Here is a 25,868-nt window from a genome sequence, read left to right as displayed (position 1 = left end):
AACGTGTTTTTCAGCAGAAATAAACACGTTTTGGCAACTTTGGTCACCACCATGTAAGTTATAGGGCAGGAACAGCACAGTTTTCAAAACGTGTTTTTCAGCCGAAATAAACGCGTTTTCTCAGCTCTTAGAATCGCAGTGTAACTGCCTGTCTCAGAAGAGCACACTGAGTCAGCCCTTAACCCCAATGTGCTGAAATTGTCAAAACGTGTTTTTCAGCAGAAATAAACACGTTTTGGCAACTTTGGTCACCACCATGTAAGTTATAGGGCAGGAACAGCACAGTTTTCAAAACGTGTTTTTCAGCCCGAAATAAACGCGTTTTCTCAGCTCTTAGAATCGCAGTGTAACTGCCTGTCTCAGAAGAGCACACTGAGTCAGCCCTTAACCCCAGTGTGCTGAAATTGTCAAAACGTGTTTTACAGCAGAAATAAACACGTTTTGGCAACTTTGGTCAGCACCATGTAACTTATAGGGCAGGAACAGCACAGTTTTCAAAACGTGTTTTTCAGCCCGAAATAAACGCGTTTTCTCAGCTCTTAGAATCGCAGTGTAACTGCCTGTCTCAGAAGAGCACACTGAGTCAGCCCTTAACCCCAGTGTGCTGAAATTGTCAAAACGTGTTTTACAGCAGAAATAAACACGTTTTGGCAACTTTGGTCAGCACCATGTAACTTATAGGGCAGGAACAGCACAGTTTTCAAAACGTGTTTTTCAGCCCGAAATAAACGCGTTTTCTCAGCCCTTAGAATCACAGTGTAACTGCCTGTCTCAGAAGAGCACAGTGAGTCAGCCCTTAACCCCAGTGTGCTGAAATTGTCAAAACGTGTTTTTCAGCAGAAATAAGCACGTTTTGGCAACTTTGGTCACCACCATGTAAGTTATATGGCAGGAACAGCACAGTTTTCAAAACGTGTTTTTCAGCCCGAAATAAACGCGTTTTCTCAGCTCTTAGAATCGCAGTGTAACTGCCTGTCTCAGAAGAGCACAGTGAGTCAGCCCTTAACCCCAGTGTGCTGAAATTGTCAAAACGTGTTTTACAGCAGAAATAAACACGTTTTGGCAACTTTGGTCACCACCATGTAAGTTATATGGCATGAACAGCACAGTTTTCAAAACGTGTTTTTCAGCCCGAAATAAACGCGTTTTCTCAGCCCTTAGAATCGCAGTGTAACTGCCTGGCTCAGAAGAGCACAGTGAGTCAGCCCTTAACCCCAGTGTGCTGAAATTGTCAAAACGTGTTTTACAGCAGAAATAAACACGTTTTGGCAACTTTGGTCACCACCATGTAAGTTATATGGCATGAACAGCACAGTTTTCAAAACGTGTTTTTCAGCCCGAAATAAACGCGTTTTCTCAGCCCTTAGAATCACAGTGTAACTGCCTGGCTCAGAAGAGCAAACTGAATCAGCCCTTAACCCCAGTGTGCTGAAATTGTCAAAACGTGTTTTTCAGCAGAAATAAACACGTTTTGGCAACTTTGGTCACCACCATGTAAGTTATAGGGCAGGAACAGCACAGTTTTCAAAACGTGTTTTTCAGCCCGAAATAAACGCGTTTTCTCAGCTCTTAGAATCGCAGTGTAACTGCCTGTCTCAGAAGAGCACACTGAGTCAGCCCTTAACCCCAGTGTGCTGAAATTGTCAAAACGTGTTTTTCAGCAGAAATAAACACGTTTTGGCAACTTTGGTCACCACCATGTAAGTTATAGGGCAGGAACAGCACAGTTTTCAAAACGTGTTTTTCAGCCCGAAATAAACGCGTTTTCTCAGCCCTTAGAATCACAGTGTAACTGCCTGGCTCAGAAGAGCACACTGAGTCAGCCCTTAACCCCAGTGTGCTGAAATTGTCAAAACGTGTTTTTCAGCAGAAATAAACACGTTTTGGCAACTTTGGTCACCACCATGTAAGTTATATGGCAGGAACAGCACAGTTTTCAAAACGTGTTTTTCAGCCCGAAATAAACGCGTTTTCTCAGCCCTTAGAATCACAGTGTAACTGCCTGTCTCAGAAGAGCACAGTGAGTCAGCCCTTAACCCCAGTGTGCTGAAATTGTCAAAACGTGTTTTTCAGCAGAAATAAACACGTTTTGGCAACTTTGGTCACCACCATGTAAGTTATATGGCAGGAACAGCACAGTTTTCAAAACGTGTTTTTCAGCCCGAAATAAACGCGTTTTCTCAGCTCTTAGAATCGCAGTGTAACTGCCTGTCTCAGAAGAGCACAGAGTCAGCCCTTAACCCCAGTGTGCTGAAATTGTCAAAACGTGTTTTACAGCAGAAATAAACACGTTTTGGCAACTTTGGTCACCACCATGTAAGTTATATGGCATGAACAGCACAGTTTTCAAAACGTGTTTTTCAGCCCAAAATAAACGCGTTTTCTCAGCTCTTAGAATCGCAGTGTAACTGCCTGTCTCAGAAGAGCACAGTGAGTCAGCCCTTAACCCCAGTGTGCTGAAATTGTCAAAACGTGTTTTACAGCAGAAATAAACACGTTTTGGCAACTTTGGTCACCACCATGTAACTTATAGGGCAGGAACAGCACAGTTTTCAAAACGTGTTTTTCAGCCCGAAATAAACGCGTTTTCTCAGCCCTTAGAATCACAGTGTAACTGCCTGTCTCAGAAGAGCACACTGAGTCAGCCCTTAACCCCAGTGTGCTGAAATTGTCAAAACGTGTTTTACAGCAGAAATAAACACGTTTTGGCAACTTTGGTCAGCACCATGTAACTTATAGGGCAGGAACAGCACAGTTTTCAAAACGTGTTTTTCAGCCCGAAATAAACGCGTTTTCTCATCCCTTAGAATCACAGTGTAACTGCCTGGCTCAGAAGAGCAAACTGAGTCAGCCCTTAACCCCAGTGTGCTGAAATTGTCAAAACGTGTTTTTCAGCAGAAATAAACACGTTTTGGCAACTTTGGTCACCACCATGTAAGTTATAGGGCAGGAACAGCACAGTTTTCAAAACGTGTTTTTCAGCCCGAAATAAACGCGTTTTCTCAGCCCTTAGAATCACAGTGTAACTGCCTGGCTCAGAAGAGCACACTGAGTCAGCCCTTAACCCCAGTGTGCTGAAATTGTCAAAACGTGTTTTACAGCAGAAATAAACACGTTTTGGCAACTTTGGTCACCACCATGTAAGTTATAGGGCAGGAACAGCACAGTTTTCAAAACGTGTTTTTCAGCCCGAAATAAACGCGTTTTCTCAGCTCTTAGAATCGCAGTGTAACTGCCTGTCTCAGAAGAGCACAGTGAGTCAGCCCTTAACCCCAGTGTGCTGAAATTGTCAAAACGTGTTTTTCAGCAGAAATAAACACGTTTTGGCAACTTTGGTCACCACCAGGTAAGTTATATGGCAGGAACAGCACAGTTTTCAAAACGTGTTTTTCAGCCCGAAATAAACGCGTTTTCTCTGCCCTTAGAATCACAGTGTAACTGCCTGTCTCAGAAGAGCACAGTGAGTCAGCCCTTAACCCCAGTGTGCTGAAATTGTCAAAACGTGTTTTTCAGCAGAAATAAACACGTTTTGGCAACTTTGGTCACCACCATGTAAGTTATATGGCAGGAACAGCACAGTTTTCAAAACGTGTTTTTCAGCCCGAAATAAACGCGTTTTCTCAGCTCTTAGAATCGCAGTGTAACTGCCTGTCTCAGAAGAGCACACTGAGTCAGCCCTTAACCCCAGTGTGCTGAAATTGTCAAAACGTGTTTTTCAGCAGAAATAAACACGTTTTGGCAACTTTGGTCACCACCATGTAAGTTATAGGGCAGGAACAGCACAGTTTTCAAAACGTGTTTTTCAGCCCGAAATAAACGCGTTTTCTCAGCTCTTAGAATCGCAGTGTAACTGCCTGTCTCAGAAGAGCACACTGAGTCAGCCCTTAACCCCAGTGTGCTGAAATTGTCAAAACGTGTTTTTCAGCAGAAATAAACACGTTTTGGCAACTTTGGTCACCACCATGTAAGTTATAGGGCAGGAACAGCACAGTTTTCAAAACGTGTTTTTCAGCCGAAATAAACGCGTTTTCTCAGCTCTTAGAATCGCAGTGTAACTGCCTGTCTCAGAAGAGCACACTGAGTCAGCCCTTAACCCCAATGTGCTGAAATTGTCAAAACGTGTTTTTCAGCAGAAATAAACACGTTTTGGCAACTTTGGTCACCACCATGTAAGTTATAGGGCAGGAACAGCACAGTTTTCAAAACGTGTTTTTCAGCCCGAAATAAACGCGTTTTCTCAGCTCTTAGAATCGCAGTGTAACTGCCTGTCTCAGAAGAGCACACTGAGTCAGCCCTTAACCCCAGTGTGCTGAAATTGTCAAAACGTGTTTTACAGCAGAAATAAACACGTTTTGGCAACTTTGGTCAGCACCATGTAACTTATAGGGCAGGAACAGCACAGTTTTCAAAACGTGTTTTTCAGCCCGAAATAAACGCGTTTTCTCAGCTCTTAGAATCGCAGTGTAACTGCCTGTCTCAGAAGAGCACACTGAGTCAGCCCTTAACCCCAGTGTGCTGAAATTGTCAAAACGTGTTTTACAGCAGAAATAAACACGTTTTGGCAACTTTGGTCAGCACCATGTAACTTATAGGGCAGGAACAGCACAGTTTTCAAAACGTGTTTTTCAGCCCGAAATAAACGCGTTTTCTCAGCCCTTAGAATCACAGTGTAACTGCCTGTCTCAGAAGAGCACAGTGAGTCAGCCCTTAACCCCAGTGTGCTGAAATTGTCAAAACGTGTTTTTCAGCAGAAATAAACACGTTTTGGCAACTTTGGTCACCACCATGTAAGTTATATGGCAGGAACAGCACAGTTTTCAAAACGTGTTTTTCAGCCCGAAATAAACGCGTTTTCTCAGCTCTTAGAATCGCAGTGTAACTGCCTGTCTCAGAAGAGCACAGTGAGTCAGCCCTTAACCCCAGTGTGCTGAAATTGTCAAAACGTGTTTTACAGCAGAAATAAACACGTTTTGGCAACTTTGGTCACCACCATGTAAGTTATATGGCATGAACAGCACAGTTTTCAAAACGTGTTTTTCAGCCCGAAATAAACGCGTTTTCTCAGCCCTTAGAATCGCAGTGTAACTGCCTGGCTCAGAAGAGCACAGTGAGTCAGCCCTTAACCCCAGTGTGCTGAAATTGTCAAAACGTGTTTTACAGCAGAAATAAACACGTTTTGGCAACTTTGGTCACCACCATGTAAGTTATATGGCATGAACAGCACAGTTTTCAAAACGTGTTTTTCAGCCCGAAATAAACGCGTTTTCTCAGCCCTTAGAATCACAGTGTAACTGCCTGGCTCAGAAGAGCAAACTGAATCAGCCCTTAACCCCAGTGTGCTGAAATTGTCAAAACGTGTTTTTCAGCAGAAATAAACACGTTTTGGCAACTTTGGTCACCACCATGTAAGTTATAGGGCAGGAACAGCACAGTTTTCAAAACGTGTTTTTCAGCCCGAAATAAACGCGTTTTCTCAGCTCTTAGAATCGCAGTGTAACTGCCTGTCTCAGAAGAGCACACTGAGTCAGCCCTTAACCCCAGTGTGCTGAAATTGTCAAAACGTGTTTTTCAGCAGAAATAAACACGTTTTGGCAACTTTGGTCACCACCATGTAAGTTATAGGGCAGGAACAGCACAGTTTTCAAAACGTGTTTTTCAGCCCGAAATAAACGCGTTTTCTCAGCCCTTAGAATCACAGTGTAACTGCCTGGCTCAGAAGAGCACACTGAGTCAGCCCTTAACCCCAGTGTGCTGAAATTGTCAAAACGTGTTTTTCAGCAGAAATAAACACGTTTTGGCAACTTTGGTCACCACCATGTAAGTTATATGGCAGGAACAGCACAGTTTTCAAAACGTGTTTTTCAGCCCGAAATAAACGCGTTTTCTCAGCCCTTAGAATCACAGTGTAACTGCCTGTCTCAGAAGAGCACAGTGAGTCAGCCCTTAACCCCAGTGTGCTGAAATTGTCAAAACGTGTTTTTCAGCAGAAATAAACACGTTTTGGCAACTTTGGTCACCACCATGTAAGTTATATGGCAGGAACAGCACAGTTTTCAAAACGTGTTTTTCAGCCCGAAATAAACGCGTTTTCTCAGCTCTTAGAATCGCAGTGTAACTGCCTGTCTCAGAAGAGCACAGAGTCAGCCCTTAACCCCAGTGTGCTGAAATTGTCAAAACGTGTTTTACAGCAGAAATAAACACGTTTTGGCAACTTTGGTCACCACCATGTAAGTTATATGGCATGAACAGCACAGTTTTCAAAACGTGTTTTTCAGCCCAAAATAAACGCGTTTTCTCAGCTCTTAGAATCGCAGTGTAACTGCCTGTCTCAGAAGAGCACAGTGAGTCAGCCCTTAACCCCAGTGTGCTGAAATTGTCAAAACGTGTTTTACAGCAGAAATAAACACGTTTTGGCAACTTTGGTCACCACCATGTAACTTATAGGGCAGGAACAGCACAGTTTTCAAAACGTGTTTTTCAGCCCGAAATAAACGCGTTTTCTCAGCCCTTAGAATCACAGTGTAACTGCCTGTCTCAGAAGAGCACACTGAGTCAGCCCTTAACCCCAGTGTGCTGAAATTGTCAAAACGTGTTTTACAGCAGAAATAAACACGTTTTGGCAACTTTGGTCAGCACCATGTAACTTATAGGGCAGGAACAGCACAGTTTTCAAAACGTGTTTTTCAGCCCGAAATAAACGCGTTTTCTCAGCCCTTAGAATCACAGTGTAACTGCCTGGCTCAGAAGAGCAAACTGAGTCAGCCCTTAACCCCAGTGTGCTGAAATTGTCAAAACGTGTTTTTCAGCAGAAATAAACACGTTTTGGCAACTTTGGTCACCACCATGTAAGTTATAGGGCAGGAACAGCACAGTTTTCAAAACGTGTTTTTCAGCCCGAAATAAACGCGTTTTCTCAGCCCTTAGAATCACAGTGTAACTGCCTGGCTCAGAAGAGCACACTGAGTCAGCCCTTAACCCCAGTGTGCTGAAATTGTCAAAACGTGTTTTACAGCAGAAATAAACACGTTTTGGCAACTTTGGTCACCACCAGGTAAGTTATATGGCAGGAACAGCACAGTTTTCAAAACGTGTTTTTCAGCCCGAAATAAACGCGTTTTCTCTGCCCTTAGAATCACAGTGTAACTGCCTGTCTCAGAAGAGCACAGTGAGTCAGCCCTTAACCCCAGTGTGCTGAAATTGTCAAAACGTGTTTTTCAGCAGAAATAAACACGTTTTGGCAACTTTGGTCACCACCATGTAAGTTATATGGCAGGAACAGCACAGTTTTCAAAACGTGTTTTTCAGCTCGAAATAAACGCGTTTTCTCAGCCCTTAGAATCACAGTGTAACTGCCTGGCTCAGAAGAGCACACTGATTCAGCCCTTAACCCCAGTGTGCTGAAATTGTCAAAACGTGTTTTACAGCAGAAATAAACACGTTTTGGCAACTTTGGTCACCACCATGTAAGTTATAGGGCAGGAACAGCACAGTTTTCAAAACGTGTTTTTCAGCCCGAAATAAACGCGTTTTCTCAGCCCTTAGAATCACAGTGTAACTGCCTGGCTCAGAAGAGCAAACTGAGTCAGCCCTTAACCCCAGTGTGCTGAAATTGTCAAAACGTGTTTTTCAGCAGAAATAAACACGTTTTGGCAACTTTGGTCACCACCATGTAAGTTATAGGGCAGGAACAGCACAGTTTTCAAAACGTGTTTTTCAGCCCGAAATAAACGCGTTTTCTCAGCCCTTAGAATCACAGTGTAACTGCCTGGCTCAGAAGAGCAAACTGAGTCAGCCCTTAACCCCAGTGTGCTGAAATTGTCAAAACGTGTTTTTCAGCAGAAATAAACACGTTTTGGCAACTTTGGTCACCACCATGTAAGTTATAGGGCAGGAACAGCACAGTTTTCAAAACGTGTTTTTCAGCCCGAAATAAACGCGTTTTCTCAGCCCTTAGAATCACAGTGTAACTGCCTGGCTCAGAAGAGCACACTGAGTCAGCCCTTAACCCCAGTGTGCTGAAATTGTCTAAACGTGTTTTACAGCAGAAATAAACACGTTTTGGCAACTTTGGTCACCACCATGTAAGTTATAGGGCAGGAACAGCACAGTTTTCAAAACGTGTTTTTCAGCCCGAAATAAACGCGTTTTCTCAGCCCTTAGAATCACAGTGTAAATGCCTGGCTCAGAAGAGCAAACTGAGTCAGCCCTTAACCCCAGTGTGCTGAAATTGTCAAAACGTGTTTTTCAGCAGAAATAAACACGTTTTGGCAACTTTGGTCACCACCATGTAAGTTATATGGCAGGAACAGCACAGTTTTCAAAACGTGTTTTTCAGCCCGAAATAAACGCGTTTTCTCAGCCCTTAGAATCACAGTGTAACTGCCTGGCTCAGAAGAGCACACTGAGTCAGCCCTTAACCCCAGTGTGCTGAAATTGTCAAAACGTGTTTTTCAGCAGAAATAAACACGTTTTGGCAACTTTGGTCACCACCATGTAAGTTATATGGCAGGAACAGCACAGTTTTCAAAACGTGTTTTTCAGCCCGAAATAAACGCGTTTTCTCAGCCCTTAGAATCACAGTGTAACTGCCTGTCTCAGAAGAGCACAGTGAGTCAGCCCTTAACCCCAGTGTGCTGAAATTGTCAAAACGTGTTTTTCAGCAGAAATAAACACGTTTTGGCAACTTTGGTCACCACCAGGTAAGTTATATGGCAGGAACAGCACAGTTTTCAAAACGTGTTTTTCAGCACGAAATAAACGCGTTTTCTCTGCCCTTAGAATCACAGTGTAACTGCCTGTCTCAGAAGAGCACAGTGAGTCAGCCCTTAACCCCAGTGTGCTGAAATTGTCAAAACGTGTTTTTCAGCAGAAATAAACACGTTTTGGCAACTTTGGTCACCACCAGGTAAGTTATATGGCAGGAACAGCACAGTTTTCAAAACGTGTTTTTCAGCCCGAAATAAACGCGTTTTCTCAGCTCTTAGAATCGCAGTGTAACTGCCTGTCTCAGAAGAGCACACTGAGTCAGCCCTTAACCCCAGTGTGCTGAAATTGTCAAAACGTGTTTTACAGCAGAAATAAACACGTTTTGGCAACTTTGGTCAGCACCATGTAACTTATAGGGCAGGAACAGCACAGTTTTCAAAACGTGTTTTTCAGCCCGAAATAAACGCGTTTTCTCAGCCCTTAGAATCACAGTGTAACTGCCTGTCTCAGAAGAGCACAGTGAGTCAGCCCTTAACCCCAGTGTGCTGAAATTGTCAAAACGTGTTTTTCAGCAGAAATAAACACGTTTTGGCAACTTTGGTCACCACCATGTAAGTTATATGGCAGGAACAGCACAGTTTTCAAAACGTGTTTTTCAGCCCGAAATAAACGCGTTTTCTCAGCTCTTAGAATCGCAGTGTAACTGCCTGTCTCAGAAGAGCACAGTGAGTCAGCCCTTAACCCCAGTGTGCTGAAATTGTCAAAACGTGTTTTACAGCAGAAATAAACACGTTTTGGCAACTTTGGTCACCACCATGTAAGTTATATGGCATGAACAGCACAGTTTTCAAAACGTGTTTTTCAGCCCGAAATAAACGCGTTTTCTCAGCTCTTAGAATCGCAGTGTAACTGCCTGTCTCAGAAGAGCACAGTGAGTCAGCCCTTAACCCCAGTGTGCTGAAATTGTCAAAACGTGTTTTACAGCAGAAATAAACACGTTTTGGCAACTTTGGTCACCACCATGTAACTTATAGGGCAGGAACAGCACAGTTTTCAAAACGTGTTTTTCAGCCCGAAATAAACGCGTTTTCTCAGCCCTTAGAATCACAGTGTAACTGCCTGTCTCAGAAGAGCACACTGAGTCAGCCCTTAACCCCAGTGTGCTGAAATTGTCAAAACGTGTTTTACAGCAGAAATAAACACGTTTTGGCAACTTTGGTCAGCACCATGTAACTTATAGGGCAGGAACAGCACAGTTTTCAAAACGTGTTTTTCAGCCCGAAATAAACGCGTTTTCTCAGCCCTTAGAATCACAGTGTAACTGCCTGGCTCAGAAGAGCACACTGAGTCAGCCCTTAACCCCAGTGTGCTGAAATTGTCAAAACGTGTTTTTCAGCAGAAATAAACACGTTTTGGCAACTTTGGTCACCACCATGTAAGTTATAGGGCAGGAACAGCACAGTTTTCAAAACGTGTTTTTCAGCCCGAAATAAACGCGTTTTCTCAGCTCTTAGAATCGCAGTGTAACTGCCTGTCTCAGAAGAGCACACTGAGTCAGCCCTTAACCCCAGTGTGCTGAAATTGTCAAAACGTGTTTTTCAGCAGAAATAAACACGTTTTGGCAACTTTGGTCACCACCATGTAAGTTATAGGGCAGGAACAGCACAGTTTTCAAAACGTGTTTTTCAGCCCGAAATAAACGTGTTTTCTCAGCTCTTAGAATCGCAGTGTAACTGCCTGTCTCAGAAGAGCACACTGAGTCAGCCCTTAACCCCAGTGTGCTGAAATTGTCAAAACGTGTTTTACAGCAGAAATAAACACGTTTTGGCAACTTTGGTCACCACCATGTAAGTTATAGGGCATAAACAGCACAGTTTTCAAAACGTGTTTTTCAGCCCGAAATAAACGCGTTTTCTCAGCCCTTAGAATCACAGTGTAACTGCCTGGCTCAGAAGAGCAAACTGAGTCAGCCCTTAACCCCAGTGTGCTGAAATTGTCAAAACGTGTTTTTCAGCAGAAATAAACACGTTTTGGCAACTTTGGTCACCACCATGTAAGTTATAGGGCAGGAACAGCACAGTTTTCAAAACGTGTTTTTCAGCCCGAAATAAACGCGTTTTCTCAGCCCTTAGAATCACAGTGTAACTGCCTGGCTCAGAAGAGCACACTGAGTCAGCCCTTAACCCCAGTGTGCTGAAATTGTCAAAACGTGTTTTTCAGCAGAAATAAACACGTTTTGGCAACTTTGGTCACCACCATGTAAGTTATAGGGCAGGAACAGCACAGTTTTCAAAACGTGTTTTTCAGCCCGAAATAAACGCGTTTTCTCAGCCCTTAGAATCACAGTGTAACTGCCTGGCTCAGAAGAGCAAACTGAGTCAGCCCTTAACCCCAGTGTGCTGAAATTGTCAAAACGTGTTTTTCAGCAGAAATAAACACGTTTTGGCAACTTTGGTCACCACCATGTAAGTTATAGGGCAGGAACAGCACAGTTTTCAAAACGTGTTTTTCAGCCCGAAATAAACGCGTTTTCTCAGCCCTTAGAATCACAGTGTAACTGCCTGGCTCAGAAGAGCACACTGAGTCAGCCCTTAACCCCAGTGTGCTGAAATTGTCAAAACGTGTTTTACAGCAGAAATAAACACGTTTTGGCAACTTTGGTCACCACCATGTAAGTTATAGGGCAGGAACAGCACAGTTTTCAAAACGTGTTTTTCAGCCCGAAATAAACGTGTTTTCTCTGCCCTTAGAATCACAGTGTAACTGCCTGTCTCAGAAGAGCACACTGAGTCAGCCCTTAACCCCAGTGTGCTGAAATTGTCAAAACGTGTTTTTCAGCAGAAATAAACACGTTTTGGCAACTTTGGTCACCACCAGGTAAGTTATATGGCAGGAACAGCACAGTTTTCAAAACGTGTTTTTCAGCCCGAAATAAACGCGTTTTCTCAGCTCTTAGAATCGCAGTGTAACTGCCTGTCTCAGAAGAGCACACTGAGTCAGCCCTTAACCCCAGTGTGCTGAAATTGTCAAAACGTGTTTTACAGCAGAAATAAACACGTTTTGGCAACTTTGGTCAGCACCATGTAACTTATAGGGCAGGAACAGCACAGTTTTCAAAACGTGTTTTTCAGCCCGAAATAAACGCGTTTTCTCAGCCCTTAGAATCACAGTGTAACTGCCTGTCTCAGAAGAGCACAGTGAGTCAGCCCTTAACCCCAGTGTGCTGAAATTGTCAAAACGTGTTTTTCAGCAGAAATAAACACGTTTTGGCAACTTTGGTCACCACCATGTAAGTTATATGGCAGGAACAGCACAGTTTTCAAAACGTGTTTTACAGCCCGAAATAAACGCGTTTTCTCAGCTCTTAGAATCGCAGTGTAACTGCCTGTCTCAGAAGAGCACAGAGTCAGCCCTTAACCCCAGTGTGCTGAAATTGTCAAAACGTGTTTTACAGCAGAAATAAACACGTTTTGGCAACTTTGGTCACCACCATGTAAGTTATATGGCATGAACAGCACAGTTTTCAAAACGTGTTTTTCAGCCCGAAATAAACGCGTTTTCTCAGCTCTTAGAATCGCAGTGTAACTGCCTGTCTCAGAAGAGCACAGTGAGTCAGCCCTTAACCCCAGTGTGCTGAAATTGTCAAAACGTGTTTTACAGCAGAAATAAACACGTTTTGGCAACTTTGGTCACCACCATGTAACTTATAGGGCAGGAACAGCACAGTTTTCAAAACGTGTTTTTCAGCCCGAAATAAACGCGTTTTCTCAGCCCTTAGAATCACAGTGTAACTGCCTGTCTCAGAAGAGCACACTGAGTCAGCCCTTAACCCCAGTGTGCTGAAATTGTCAAAACGTGTTTTACAGCAGAAATAAACACGTTTTGGCAACTTTGGTCAGCACCATGTAACTTATAGGGCAGGAACAGCACAGTTTTCAAAACGTGTTTTTCAGCCCGAAATAAACGCGTTTTCTCAGCCCTTAGAATCACAGTGTAACTGCCTGGCTCAGAAGAGCAAACTGAGTCAGCCCTTAACCCCAGTGTGCTGAAATTGTCAAAACGTGTTTTTCAGCAGAAATAAACACGTTTTGGCAACTTTGGTCACCACCATGTAAGTTATAGGGCAGGAACAGCACAGTTTTCAAAACGTGTTTTTCAGCCCGAAATAAACGCGTTTTCTCAGCCCTTAGAATCACAGTGTAACTGCCTGGCTCAGAAGAGCACACTGAGTCAGCCCTTAACCCCAGTGTGCTGAAATTGTCAAAACGTGTTTTACAGCAGAAATAAACACGTTTTGGCAACTTTGGTCACCACCATGTAAGTTATAGGGCAGGAACAGCACAGTTTTCAAAACGTGTTTTTCAGCCCGAAATAAACGCGTTTTCTCAGCTCTTAGAATCGCAGTGTAACTGCCTGTCTCAGAAGAGCACAGTGAGTCAGCCCTTAACCCCAGTGTGCTGAAATTGTCAAAACGTGTTTTTCAGCAGAAATAAACACGTTTTGGCAACTTTGGTCACCACCAGGTAAGTTATATGGCAGGAACAGCACAGTTTTCAAAACGTGTTTTTCAGCCCGAAATAAACGCGTTTTCTCTGCCCTTAGAATCACAGTGTAACTGCCTGTCTCAGAAGAGCACAGTGAGTCAGCCCTTAACCCCAGTGTGCTGAAATTGTCAAAACGTGTTTTTCAGCAGAAATAAACACGTTTTGGCAACTTTGGTCACCACCATGTAAGTTATATGGCAGGAACAGCACAGTTTTCAAAACGTGTTTTTCAGCTCGAAATAAACGCGTTTTCTCAGCCCTTAGAATCACAGTGTAACTGCCTGGCTCAGAAGAGCACACTGAGTCAGCCCTTAACCCCAGTGTGCTGACATTGTCAAAACGTGTTTTACAGCAGAAATAAACACGTTTTGGCAACTTTGGTCACCACCATGTAAGTTATAGGGCAGGAACAGCACAGTTTTCAAAACGTGTTTTTCAGCCCGAAATAAACGCGTTTTCTCAGCCCTTAGAATCACAGTGTAACTGCCTGGCTCAGAAGAGCAAACTGAGTCAGCCCTTAACCCCAGTGTGCTGAAATTGTCAAAACGTGTTTTTCAGCAGAAATAAACACGTTTTGGCAACTTTGGTCACCACCATGTAAGTTATAGGGCAGGAACAGCACAGTTTTCAAAACGTGTTTTTCAGCCCGAAATAAACGCGTTTTCTCAGCCCTTAGAATCACAGTGTAACTGCCTGGCTCAGAAGAGCAAACTGAGTCAGCCCTTAACCCCAGTGTGCTGAAATTGTCAAAACGTGTTTTTCAGCAGAAATAAACACATTTTGGCAACTTTGGTCACCACCATGTAAGTTATAGGGCAGGAACAGCACAGTTTTCAAAACGTGTTTTTCAGCCCGAAATAAACGCGTTTTCTCAGCCCTTAGAATCACAGTGTAACTGCCTGGCTCAGAAGAGCACACTGAGTCAGCCCTTAACCCCAGTGTGCTGAAATTGTCTAAACGTGTTTTACAGCAGAAATAAACACGTTTTGGCAACTTTGGTCACCACCATGTAAGTTATAGGGCAGGAACAGCACAGTTTTCAAAACGTGTTTTTCAGCCCGAAATAAACGCGTTTTCTCAGCCCTTAGAATCACAGTGTAAATGCCTGGCTCAGAAGAGCAAACTGAGTCAGCCCTTAACCCCAGTGTGCTGAAATTGTCAAAACGTGTTTTTCAGCAGAAATAAACACGTTTTGGCAACTTTGGTCACCACCATGTAAGTTATATGGCAGGAACAGCACAGTTTTCAAAACGTGTTTTTCAGCCCGAAATAAACGCGTTTTCTCAGCTCTTAGAATCGCAGTGTAACTGCCTGTCTCAGAAGAGCACACTGAGTCAGCCCTTAACCCCAGTGTGCTGAAATTGTCAAAACGTGTTTTACAGCAGAAATAAACACGTTTTGGCAACTTTGGTCAGCACCATGTAACTTATAGGGCAGGAACAGCACAGTTTTCAAAACGTGTTTTTCAGCCCGAAATAAACGCGTTTTCTCAGCCCTTAGAATCACAGTGTAACTGCCTGTCTCAGAAGAGCACAGTGAGTCAGCCCTTAACCCCAGTGTGCTGAAATTGTCAAAACGTGTTTTTCAGCAGAAATAAACACGTTTTGGCAACTTTGGTCACCACCAGGTAAGTTATATGGCAGGAACAGCACAGTTTTCAAAACGTGTTTTTCAGCACGAAATAAACGCGTTTTCTCTGCCCTTAGAATCACAGTGTAACTGCCTGTCTCAGAAGAGCACAGTGAGTCAGCCCTTAACCCCAGTGTGCTGAAATTGTCAAAACGTGTTTTTCAGCAGAAATAAACACGTTTTGGCAACTTTGGTCACCACCAGGTAAGTTATATGGCAGGAACAGCACAGTTTTCAAAACGTGTTTTTCAGCCCGAAATAAACGCGTTTTCTCAGCTCTTAGAATCGCAGTGTAACTGCCTGTCTCAGAAGAGCACACTGAGTCAGCCCTTAACCCCAGTGTGCTGAAATTGTCAAAACGTGTTTTACAGCAGAAATAAACACGTTTTGGCAACTTTGGTCAGCACCATGTAACTTATAGGGCAGGAACAGCACAGTTTTCAAAACGTGTTTTTCAGCCCGAAATAAACGCGTTTTCTCAGCCCTTAGAATCACAGTGTAACTGCCTGTCTCAGAAGAGCACAGTGAGTCAGCCCTTAACCCCAGTGTGCTGAAATTGTCAAAACGTGTTTTTCAGCAGAAATAAACACGTTTTGGCAACTTTGGTCACCACCATGTAAGTTATATGGCAGGAACAGCACAGTTTTCAAAACGTGTTTTTCAGCCCGAAATAAACGCGTTTTCTCAGCTCTTAGAATCGCAGTGTAACTGCCTGTCTCAGAAGAGCACAGTGAGTCAGCCCTTAACCCCAGTGTGCTGAAATTGTCAAAACGTGTTTTACAGCAGAAATAAACACGTTTTGGCAACTTTGGTCACCACCATGTAAGTTATATGGCATGAACAGCACAGTTTTCAAAACGTGTTTTTCAGCCCGAAATAAACGCGTTTTCTCAGCTCTTAGAATCGCAGTGTAACTGCCTGTCTCAGAAGAGCACAGTGAGTCAGCCCTTAACCCCAGTGTGCTGAAATTGTCAAAACGTGTTTTACAGCAGAAATAAACACGTTTTGGCAACTTTGGTCACCACCATGTAACTTATAGGGCAGGAACAGCACAGTTTTCAAAACGTGTTTTTCAGCCCGAAATAAACGCGTTTTCTCAGCCCTTAGAATCACAGTGTAACTGCCTGTCTCAGAAGAGCACACTGAGTCAGCCCTTAACCCCAGTGTGCTGAAATTGTCAAAACGTGTTTTACAGCAGAAATAAACACGTTTTGGCAACTTTGGTCAGCACCATGTAACTTATAGGGCAGGAACAGCACAGTTTTCAAAACGTGTTTTTCAGCCCGAAATAAACGCGTTTTCTCAGCCCTTAGAATCACAGTGTAACTGCCTGGCTCAGAAGAGCACACTGAGTCAGCCCTTAACCCCAGTGTGCTGAAATTGTCAAAACGTGTTTTTCAGCAGAAATAAACACGTTTTGGCAACTTTGGTCACCACCATGTAAGTTATAGGGCAGGAACAGCACAGTTTTCAAAACGTGTTTTTCAGCCCGAAATAAACGCGTTTTCTCAGCTCTTAGAATCGCAGTGTAACTGCCTGGCTCAGAAGAGCAAACTGAGCCAGCCCTTAACCCCAGTGTGCTGAAATTGTCAAAACGTGTTTTTCAGCAGAAATAAACACGTTTTGGCAACTTTGGTCACCACCATGTAAGTTATAGGGCAGGAACAGCACAGTTTTCAAAACGTGTTTTTCAGCCCGAAATAAACGCGTTTTCTCAGCTCTTAGAATCGCAGTGTAACTGCCTGTCTCAGAAGAGCACACTGAGTCAGCCCTTAACCCCAGTGTGCTGAAATTGTCAAAACGTGTTTTACAGCAGAAATAAACACGTTTTGGCAACTTTGGTCACCACCATGTAAGTTATAGGGCATAAACAGCACAGTTTTCAAAACGTGTTTTTCAGCCCGAAATAAACGCGTTTTCTCAGCCCTTAGAATCACAGTGTAACTGCCTGGCTCAGAAGAGCAAACTGAGTCAGCCCTTAACCCCAGTGTGCTGAAATTGTCAAAACGTGTTTTTCAGCAGAAATAAACACGTTTTGGCAACTTTGGTCACCACCATGTAAGTTATAGGGCAGGAACAGCACAGTTTTCAAAACGTGTTTTTCAGCCCGAAATAAACGCGTTTTCTCAGCCCTTAGAATCACAGTGTAACTGCCTGGCTCAGAAGAGCAAACTGAGTCAGCCCTTAACCCCAGTGTGCTGAAATTGTCAAAACGTGTTTTTCAGCAGAAATAAACACGTTTTGGCAACTTTGGTCACCACCATGTAAGTTATAGGGCAGGAACAGCACAGTTTTCAAAACGTGTTTTTCAGCCCGAAATAAACGCGTTTTCTCAGCCCTTAGAATCACAGTGTAACTGCCTGGCTCAGAAGAGCAAACTGAGTCAGCCCTTAACCCCAGTGTGCTGAAATTGTCAAAACGTGTTTTTCAGCAGAAATAAACACGTTTTGGCAACTTTGGTCACCACCATGTAAGTTATAGGGCAGGAACAGCACAGTTTTCAAAACGTGTTTTTCAGCCCGAAATAAACGCGTTTTCTCAGCCCTTAGAATCACAGTGTAACTGCCTGGCTCAGAAGAGCACACTGAGTCAGCCCTTAACCCCAATGTGCTGAAATTGTCAAAACGTGTTTTACAGCAGAAATAAACACGTTTTGGCAACTTTGGTCACCACCATGTAAGTTATAGGGCAGGAACAGCACAGTTTTCAAAACGTGTTTTTCAGCCCGAAATAAACGCGTTTTCTCAGCCCTTAGAATCACAGTGTAAATGCCTGGCTCAGAAGAGCACACTGAGTCAGCCCTTAACCCCAGTGTGCTGAAATTGTCAAAACGTGTTTTACAGCAGAAATAAACACGTTTTGGCAACTTTGGTCAGCACCATGTAACTTATAGGGCAGGAACAGCACAGTTTTCAAAACGTGTTTTTCAGCCCGAAATAAACGCGTTTTCTCAGCCCTTAGAATCACAGTGTAACTGCCTGTCTCAGAAGAGCACAGTGAGTCAGCCCTTAACCCCAGTGTGCTGAAATTGTCAAAACGTGTTTTTCAGCAGAAATAAACACGTTTTGGCAACTTTGGTCACCACCATGTAAGTTATATGGCAGGAACAGCACAGTTTTCAAAACGTGTTTTTCAGCCCGAAATAAACGCGTTTTCTCAGCTCTTAGAATCGCAGTGTAACTGCCTGTCTCAGAAGAGCACAGTGAGTCAGCCCTTAACCCCAGTGTGCTGAAATTGTCAAAACGTGTTTTACAGCAGAAATAAACACGTTTTGGCAACTTTGGTCACCACCATGTAAGTTATATGGCATGAACAGCACAGTTTTCAAAACGTGTTTTTCAGCCCGAAATAAACGCGTTTTCTCAGCTCTTAGAATCGCAGTGTAACTGCCTGTCTCAGAAGAGCACAGTGAGTCAGCCCTTAACCCCAGTGTGCTGAAATTGTCAAAACGTGTTTTACAGCAGAAATAAACACGTTTTGGCAACTTTGGTCACCACCATGTAACTTATAGGGCAGGAACAGCACAGTTTTCAAAACGTGTTTTTCAGCCCGAAATAAACGCGTTTTCTCAGCCCTTAGAATCACAGTGTAACTGCCTGTCTCAGAAGAGCACAGTGAGTCAGCCCTTAACCCCAGTGTGCTGAAATTGTCAAAACGTGTTTTTCAGCAGAAATAAACACGTTTTGGCAACTTTGGTCACCACCATGTAAGTTATATGGCAGGAACAGCACAGTTTTCAAAACGTGTTTTTCAGCCCGAAATAAACGCGTTTTCTCAGCTCTTAGAATCGCAGTGTAACTGCCTGTCTCAGAAGAGCACAGTGAGTCAGCCCTTAACCCCAGTGTGCTGAAATTGTCAAAACGTGTTTTACAGCAGAAATAAACACGTTTTGGCAACTTTGGTCACCACCATGTAAGTTATATGGCATGAACAGCACAGTTTTCAAAACGTGTTTTTCAGCCCGAAATAAACGCGTTTTCTCAGCTCTTAGAATCGCAGTGTAACTGCCTGTCTCAGAAGAGCACAGTGAGTCAGCCCTTAACCCCAGTGTGCTGAAATTGTCAAAACGTGTTTTACAGCAGAAATAAACACGTTTTGGCAACTTTGGTCACCACCATGTAACTTATAGGGCAGGAACAGCACAGTTTTCAAAACGTGTTTTTCAGCCCGAAATAAACGCGTTTTCTCAGCCCTTAGAATCACAGTGTAACTGCCTGTCTCAGAAGAGCACACTGAGTCAGCCCTTAACCCCAGTGTGCTGAAATTGTCAAAACGTGTTTTACAGCAGAAATAAACACGTTTTGGCAACTTTGGTCAGCACCATGTAACTTATAGGGCAGGAACAGCACAGTTTTCAAAACGTGTTTTTCAGCCCGAAATAAACGCGTTTTCTCAGCCCTTAGAATCACAGTGTAACTGCCTGGCTCAGAAGAGCACACTGAGTCAGCCCTTAACCCCAGTGTGCTGAAATTGTCAAAACGTGTTTTTCAGCAGAAATAAACACGTTTTGGCAACTTTGGTCACCACCATGTAAGTTATAGGGCAGGAACAGCACAGTTTTCAAAACGTGTTTTTCAGCCCGAAATAAACGCGTTTTCTCAGCTCTTAGAATCGCAGTGTAACTGCCTGGCTCAGAAGAGCAAACTGAGCCAGCCCTTAACCCCAGTGTGCTGAAATTGTCAAAACGTGTTTTTCAGCAGAAATAAACACGTTTTGGCAACTTTGGTCACCACCATGTAAGTTATAGGGCAGGAACAGCACAGTTTTCAAAACGTGTTTTTCAGCCCGAAATAAACGCGTTTTCTCAGCTCTTAGAATCGCAGTGTAACTGCCTGTCTCAGAAGAGCACACTGAGTCAGCCCTTAACCCCAGTGTGCTGAAATTGTCAAAACGTGTTTTACAGCAGAAATAAACACGTTTTGGCAACTTTGGTCACCACCATGTAAGTTATAGGGCATAAACAGCACAGTTTTCAAAACGTGTTTTTCAGCCCGAAATAAACGCGTTTTCTCAGCCCTTAGAATCACAGTGTAACTGCCTGGCTCAGAAGAGCAAACTGAGTCAGCCCTTAACCCCAGTGTGCTGAAATTGTCAAAACGTGTTTTTCAGCAGAAATAAACACGTTTTGGCAACTTTGGTCACCACCATGTAAGTTATAGGGCAGGAACAGCACAGTTTTCAAAACGTGTTTTTCAGCCCGAAATAAACGCGTTTTCTCAGCCCTTAGAATCACAGTGTAACTGCCTGGCTCAGAAGAGCAAACTGAGTCAGCCCTTAACCCCAGTGTGCTGAAATTGTCAAAACGTGTTTTTCAGCAGAAATAAACACGTTTTGGCAACTTTGGTCACCACCATGTAAGTTATAGGGCAGGAACAGCACAGTTTTCAAAACGTGTTTTTCAGCCCGAAATAAACGCGTTTTCTCAGCCCTTAGAATCACAGTGTAACTGCCTGGCTCAGAAGAGCAAACTGAGTCAGCCCTTAACCCCAGTGTGCTGAAATTGTCAAAACGTGTTTTTCAGCAGAAATAAACACGTTTTGGCAACTTTGGTCACCACCATGTAAGTTATAGGGCAGGAACAGCACAGTTTTCAAAACGTGTTTTTCAGCCCGAAATAAACGCGTTTTCTCAGCCCTTAGAATCACAGTGTAACTGCCTGGCTCAGAAGAGCACACTGAGTCAGCCCTTAACCCCAATGTGCTGAAATTGTCAAAACGTGTTTTACAGCAGAAATAAACACGTTTTGGCAACTTTGGTCACCACCATGTAAGTTATAGGGCAGGAACAGCACAGTTTTCAAAACGTGTTTTTCAGCCCGAAATAAACGCGTTTTCTCAGCCCTTAGAATCACAGTGTAAATGCCTGGCTCAGAAGAGCACACTGAGTCAGCCCTTAACCCCAGTGTGCTGAAATTGTCAAAACGTGTTTTACAGCAGAAATAAACACGTTTTGGCAACTTTGGTCAGCACCATGTAACTTATAGGGCAGGAACAGCACAGTTTTCAAAACGTGTTTTTCAGCCCGAAATAAACGCGTTTTCTCAGCCCTTAGAATCACAGTGTAACTGCCTGTCTCAGAAGAGCACAGTGAGTCAGCCCTTAACCCCAGTGTGCTGAAATTGTCAAAACGTGTTTTTCAGCAGAAATAAACACGTTTTGGCAACTTTGGTCACCACCATGTAAGTTATATGGCAGGAACAGCACAGTTTTCAAAACGTGTTTTTCAGCCCGAAATAAACGCGTTTTCTCAGCTCTTAGAATCGCAGTGTAACTGCCTGTCTCAGAAGAGCACAGTGAGTCAGCCCTTAACCCCAGTGTGCTGAAATTGTCAAAACGTGTTTTACAGCAGAAATAAACACGTTTTGGCAACTTTGGTCACCACCATGTAAGTTATATGGCATGAACAGCACAGTTTTCAAAACGTGTTTTTCAGCCCGAAATAAACGCGTTTTCTCAGCTCTTAGAATCGCAGTGTAACTGCCTGTCTCAGAAGAGCACAGTGAGTCAGCCCTTAACCCCAGTGTGCTGAAATTGTCAAAACGTGTTTTACAGCAGAAATAAACACGTTTTGGCAACTTTGGTCACCACCATGTAACTTATAGGGCAGGAACAGCACAGTTTTCAAAACGTGTTTTTCAGCCCGAAATAAACGCGTTTTCTCAGCCCTTAGAATCACAGTGTAACTGCCTGTCTCAGAAGAGCACACTGAGTCAGCCCTTAACCCCAGTGTGCTGAAATTGTCAAAACGTGTTTTACAGCAGAAATAAACACGTTTTGGCAACTTTGGTCAGCACCATGTAACTTATAGGGCAGGAACAGCACAGTTTTCAAAACGTGTTTTTCAGCCCGAAATAAACGCGTTTTCTCAGCCCTTAGAATCACAGTGTAACTGCCTGGCTCAGAAGAGCACACTGAGTCAGCCCTTAACCCCAGTGTGCTGAAATTGTCAAAACGTGTTTTTCAGCAGAAATAAACACGTTTTGGCAACTTTGGTCACCACCATGTAAGTTATAGGGCAGGAACAGCACAGTTTTCAAAACGTGTTTTTCAGCCCGAAATAAACGCGTTTTCTCAGCTCTTAGAATCGCAGTGTAACTGCCTGGCTCAGAAGAGCAAACTGAGCCAGCCCTTAACCCCAGTGTGCTGAAATTGTCAAAACGTGTTTTTCAGCAGAAATAAACACGTTTTGGCAACTTTGGTCACCACCATGTAAGTTATAGGGCAGGAACAGCACAGTTTTCAAAACGTGTTTTTCAGCCCGAAATAAACGCGTTTTCTCAGCTCTTAGAATCGCAGTGTAACTGCCTGTCTCAGAAGAGCACACTGAGTCAGCCCTTAACCCCAGTGTGCTGAAATTGTCAAAACGTGTTTTACAGCAGAAATAAACACGTTTTGGCAACTTTGGTCACCACCATGTAAGTTATAGGGCATAAACAGCACAGTTTTCAAAACGTGTTTTTCAGCCCGAAATAAACGCGTTTTCTCAGCCCTTAGAATCACAGTGTAACTGCCTGGCTCAGAAGAGCAAACTGAGTCAGCCCTTAACCCCAGTGTGCTGAAATTGTCAAAACGTGTTTTTCAGCAGAAATAAACACGTTTTGGCAACTTTGGTCACCACCATGTAAGTTATAGGGCAGGAACAGCACAGTTTTCAAAACGTGTTTTTCAGCCCGAAATAAACGCGTTTTCTCAGCCCTTAGAATCACAGTGTAACTGCCTGGCTCAGAAGAGCAAACTGAGTCAGCCCTTAACCCCAGTGTGCTGAAATTGTCAAAACGTGTTTTTCAGCAGAAATAAACACGTTTTGGCAACTTTGGTCACCACCATGTAAGTTATAGGGCAGGAACAGCACAGTTTTCAAAACGTGTTTTTCAGCCCGAAATAAACGCGTTTTCTCAGCCCTTAGAATCACAGTGTAACTGCCTGGCTCAGAAGAGCAAACTGAGTCAGCCCTTAACCCCAGTGTGCTGAAATTGTCAAAACGTGTTTTTCAGCAGAAATAAACACGTTTTGGCAACTTTGGTCACCACCATGTAAGTTATAGGGCAGGAACAGCACAGTTTTCAAAACGTGTTTTTCAGCCCGAAATAAACGCGTTTTCTCAGCCCTTAGAATCACAGTGTAACTGCCTGGCTCAGAAGAGCACACTGAGTCAGCCCTTAACCCCAATGTGCTGAAATTGTCAAAACGTGTTTTACAGCAGAAATAAACACGTTTTGGCAACTTTGGTCACCACCATGTAAGTTATAGGGCAGGAACAGCACAGTTTTCAAAACGTGTTTTTCAGCCCGAAATAAACGCGTTTTCTCAGCCCTTAGAATCACAGTGTAAATGCCTGGCTCAGAAGAGCAAACTGAGTCAGCCCTTAACCCCAGTGTGCTGAAATTGTCAAAACGTGTTTTTCAGCAGAAATAAACACGTTTTGGCAACTTTGGTCACCACCATGTAAGTTATAGGGCAGGAACAGCACAGTTTTCAAAACGTGTTTTTCAGCCCGAAATAAACGCGTTTTCTCAGCTCTTAGAATCGCAGTGTAACTGCCTGTCTCAGAAGAGCACACTGAGTCAGCCCTTAACCCCAGTGTGCTGAAATTGTCAAAACGTGTTTTACAGCAGAAATAAACACGTTTTGGCAACTTTGGTCACCACCATGTAAGTTATAGGGCAGGAACAGCACAGTTTTCAAAACGTGTTTTTCAGCCCGAAATAAACGCGTTTTCTCAGCTCTTAGAATCGCAGTGTAACTGCCTGTCTCAGAAGAGCACACTGAGTCAGCCCTTAACCCCAGTGTGCTGAAATTGTCAAAACGTGTTTTTCAGCAGAAATAAACACGTTTTGGCAACTTTGGTCACCACCATGTAAGTTATAGGGCAGGAACAGCACAGTTTTCAAAACGTGTTTTTCAGCCCGAAATAAACGCGTTTTCTCAGCTCTTAGAATCGCAGTGTAACTGCCTGTCTCAGAAGAGCACACTGAGTCAGCCCTTAACCCCAGTGTGCTGAAATTGTCAAAACGTGTTTTTCAGCAGAAATAAACACGTTTTGGCAACTTTGGTCACCACCATGTAAGTTATAGGGCAGGAACAGCACAGTTTTCAAAACGTGTTTTTCAGCACGAAATAAACGCGTTTTCTCAGCTCTTAGAATCGCAGTGTAACTGCCTGTCTCAGAAGAGCACACTGAGTCAGCCCTTAACCCCAGTGTGCTGAAATTGTCAAAACGTGTTTTTCAGCAGAAATAAACACGTTTTGGCAACTTTGGTCACCACCATGTAAGTTATAGGGCAGGAACAGAACAGTTTTCAAAACGTGTTTTTCAGCCCGAAATAAACGCGTTTTCTCAGCTCTTAGAATCGCAGTGTAACTGCCTGTCTCAGAAGAGCACACTGAGTCAGCCCTTAACCCCAGTATGCTGAAATTGTCAAAACGTGTTTTACAGCAGAAATAAACACGTTTTGGCAACTTTGGTCAGCACCATGTAACTTATAGGGCAGGAACAGCACAGTTTTCAAAACGTGTTTTTCAGCCCGAAATAAACGCGTTTTCTCAGCTCTTAGAATCGCTGTGTAACTGCCTGTCTCAGAAGAGCACACTGAGTCAGCCCTTAACCCCAGTGTGCTGAAATTGTCAAAACGTGTTTTACAGCAGAAATAAACACGTTTTGGCAACTTTGGTCAGCACCATGTAACTTATAGGGCAGGAACAGCACAGTTTTCAAAACGTGTTTTTCAGCCCGAAATAAACGCGTTTTCTCAGCCCTTAGAATCACAGTGTAACTGCCTGTCTCAGAAGAGCACAGTGAGTCAGCCCTTAACCCCAGTGTGCTGAAATTGTCAAAACGTGTTTTTCAGCAGAAATAAACACGTTTTGGCAACTTTGGTCACCACCATGTAAGTTATATGGCAGGAACAGCACAGTTTTCAAAACGTGTTTTTCAGCCCGAAATAAACGCGTTTTCTCAGCTCTTAGAATCGCAGTGTAACTGCCTGTCTCAGAAGAGCACAGTGAGTCAGCCCTTAACCCCAGTGTGCTGAAATTGTCAAAACGTGTTTTACAGCAGAAATAAACACGTTTTGGCAACTTTGGTCACCACCATGTAAGTTATATGGCATGAACAGCACAGTTTTCAAAACGTGTTTTTCAGCCCGAAATAAACGCGTTTTCTCAGCCCTTAGAATCGCAGTGTAACTGCCTGGCTCAGAAGAGCACAGTGAGTCAGCCCTTAACCCCAGTGTGCTGAAATTGTCAAAACGTGTTTTACAGCAGAAATAAACACGTTTTGGCAACTTTGGTCACCACCATGTAAGTTATATGGCATGAACAGCACAGTTTTCAAAACGTGTTTTTCAGCCCGAAATAAACGCGTTTTCTCAGCTCTTAGAATCGCAGTGTAACTGCCTGTCTCAGAAGAGCACAGTGAGTCAGCCCTTAACCCCAGTGTGCTGAAATTGTCAAAACGTGTTTTACAGCAGAAATAAACACGTTTTGGCAACTTTGGTCACCACCATGTAACTTATAGGGCAGGAACAGCACAGTTTTCAAAACGTGTTTTTCAGCCCGAAATAAACGCGTTTTCTCAGCCCTTAGAATCACAGTGTAACTGCCTGGCTCAGAAGAGCAAACTGAGTCAGCCCTTAACCCCAGTGTGCTGAAATTGTCAAAACGTGTTTTTCAGCAGAAATAAACACGTTTTGGCAACTTTGGTCACCACCATGTAAGTTATAGGGCAGGAACAGCACAGTTTTCAAAACGTGTTTTTCAGCCCGAAATAAACGCGTTTTCTCAGCCCTTAGAATCACAGTGTAACTGCCTGGCTCAGAAGAGCAAACTGAGTCAGCCCTTAACCCCAGTGTGCTGAAATTGTCAAAACGTGTTTTTCAGCAGAAATAAACACGTTTTGGCAACTTTGGTCACCACCATGTAAGTTATAGGGCAGGAACAGCACAGTTTTCAAAACGTGTTTTTCAGCCCGAAATAAACGCGTTTTCTCAGC

This window comes from Atractosteus spatula, chromosome 3 (genome assembly GCF_055471065.1).
Source record: "Atractosteus spatula isolate fAtrSpa1 chromosome 3, fAtrSpa1.hap1, whole genome shotgun sequence".
Taxonomy (NCBI): domain Eukaryota; kingdom Metazoa; phylum Chordata; class Actinopteri; order Semionotiformes; family Lepisosteidae; genus Atractosteus; species Atractosteus spatula.
Note: the sequence above shows the minus strand (reverse complement) of the source record.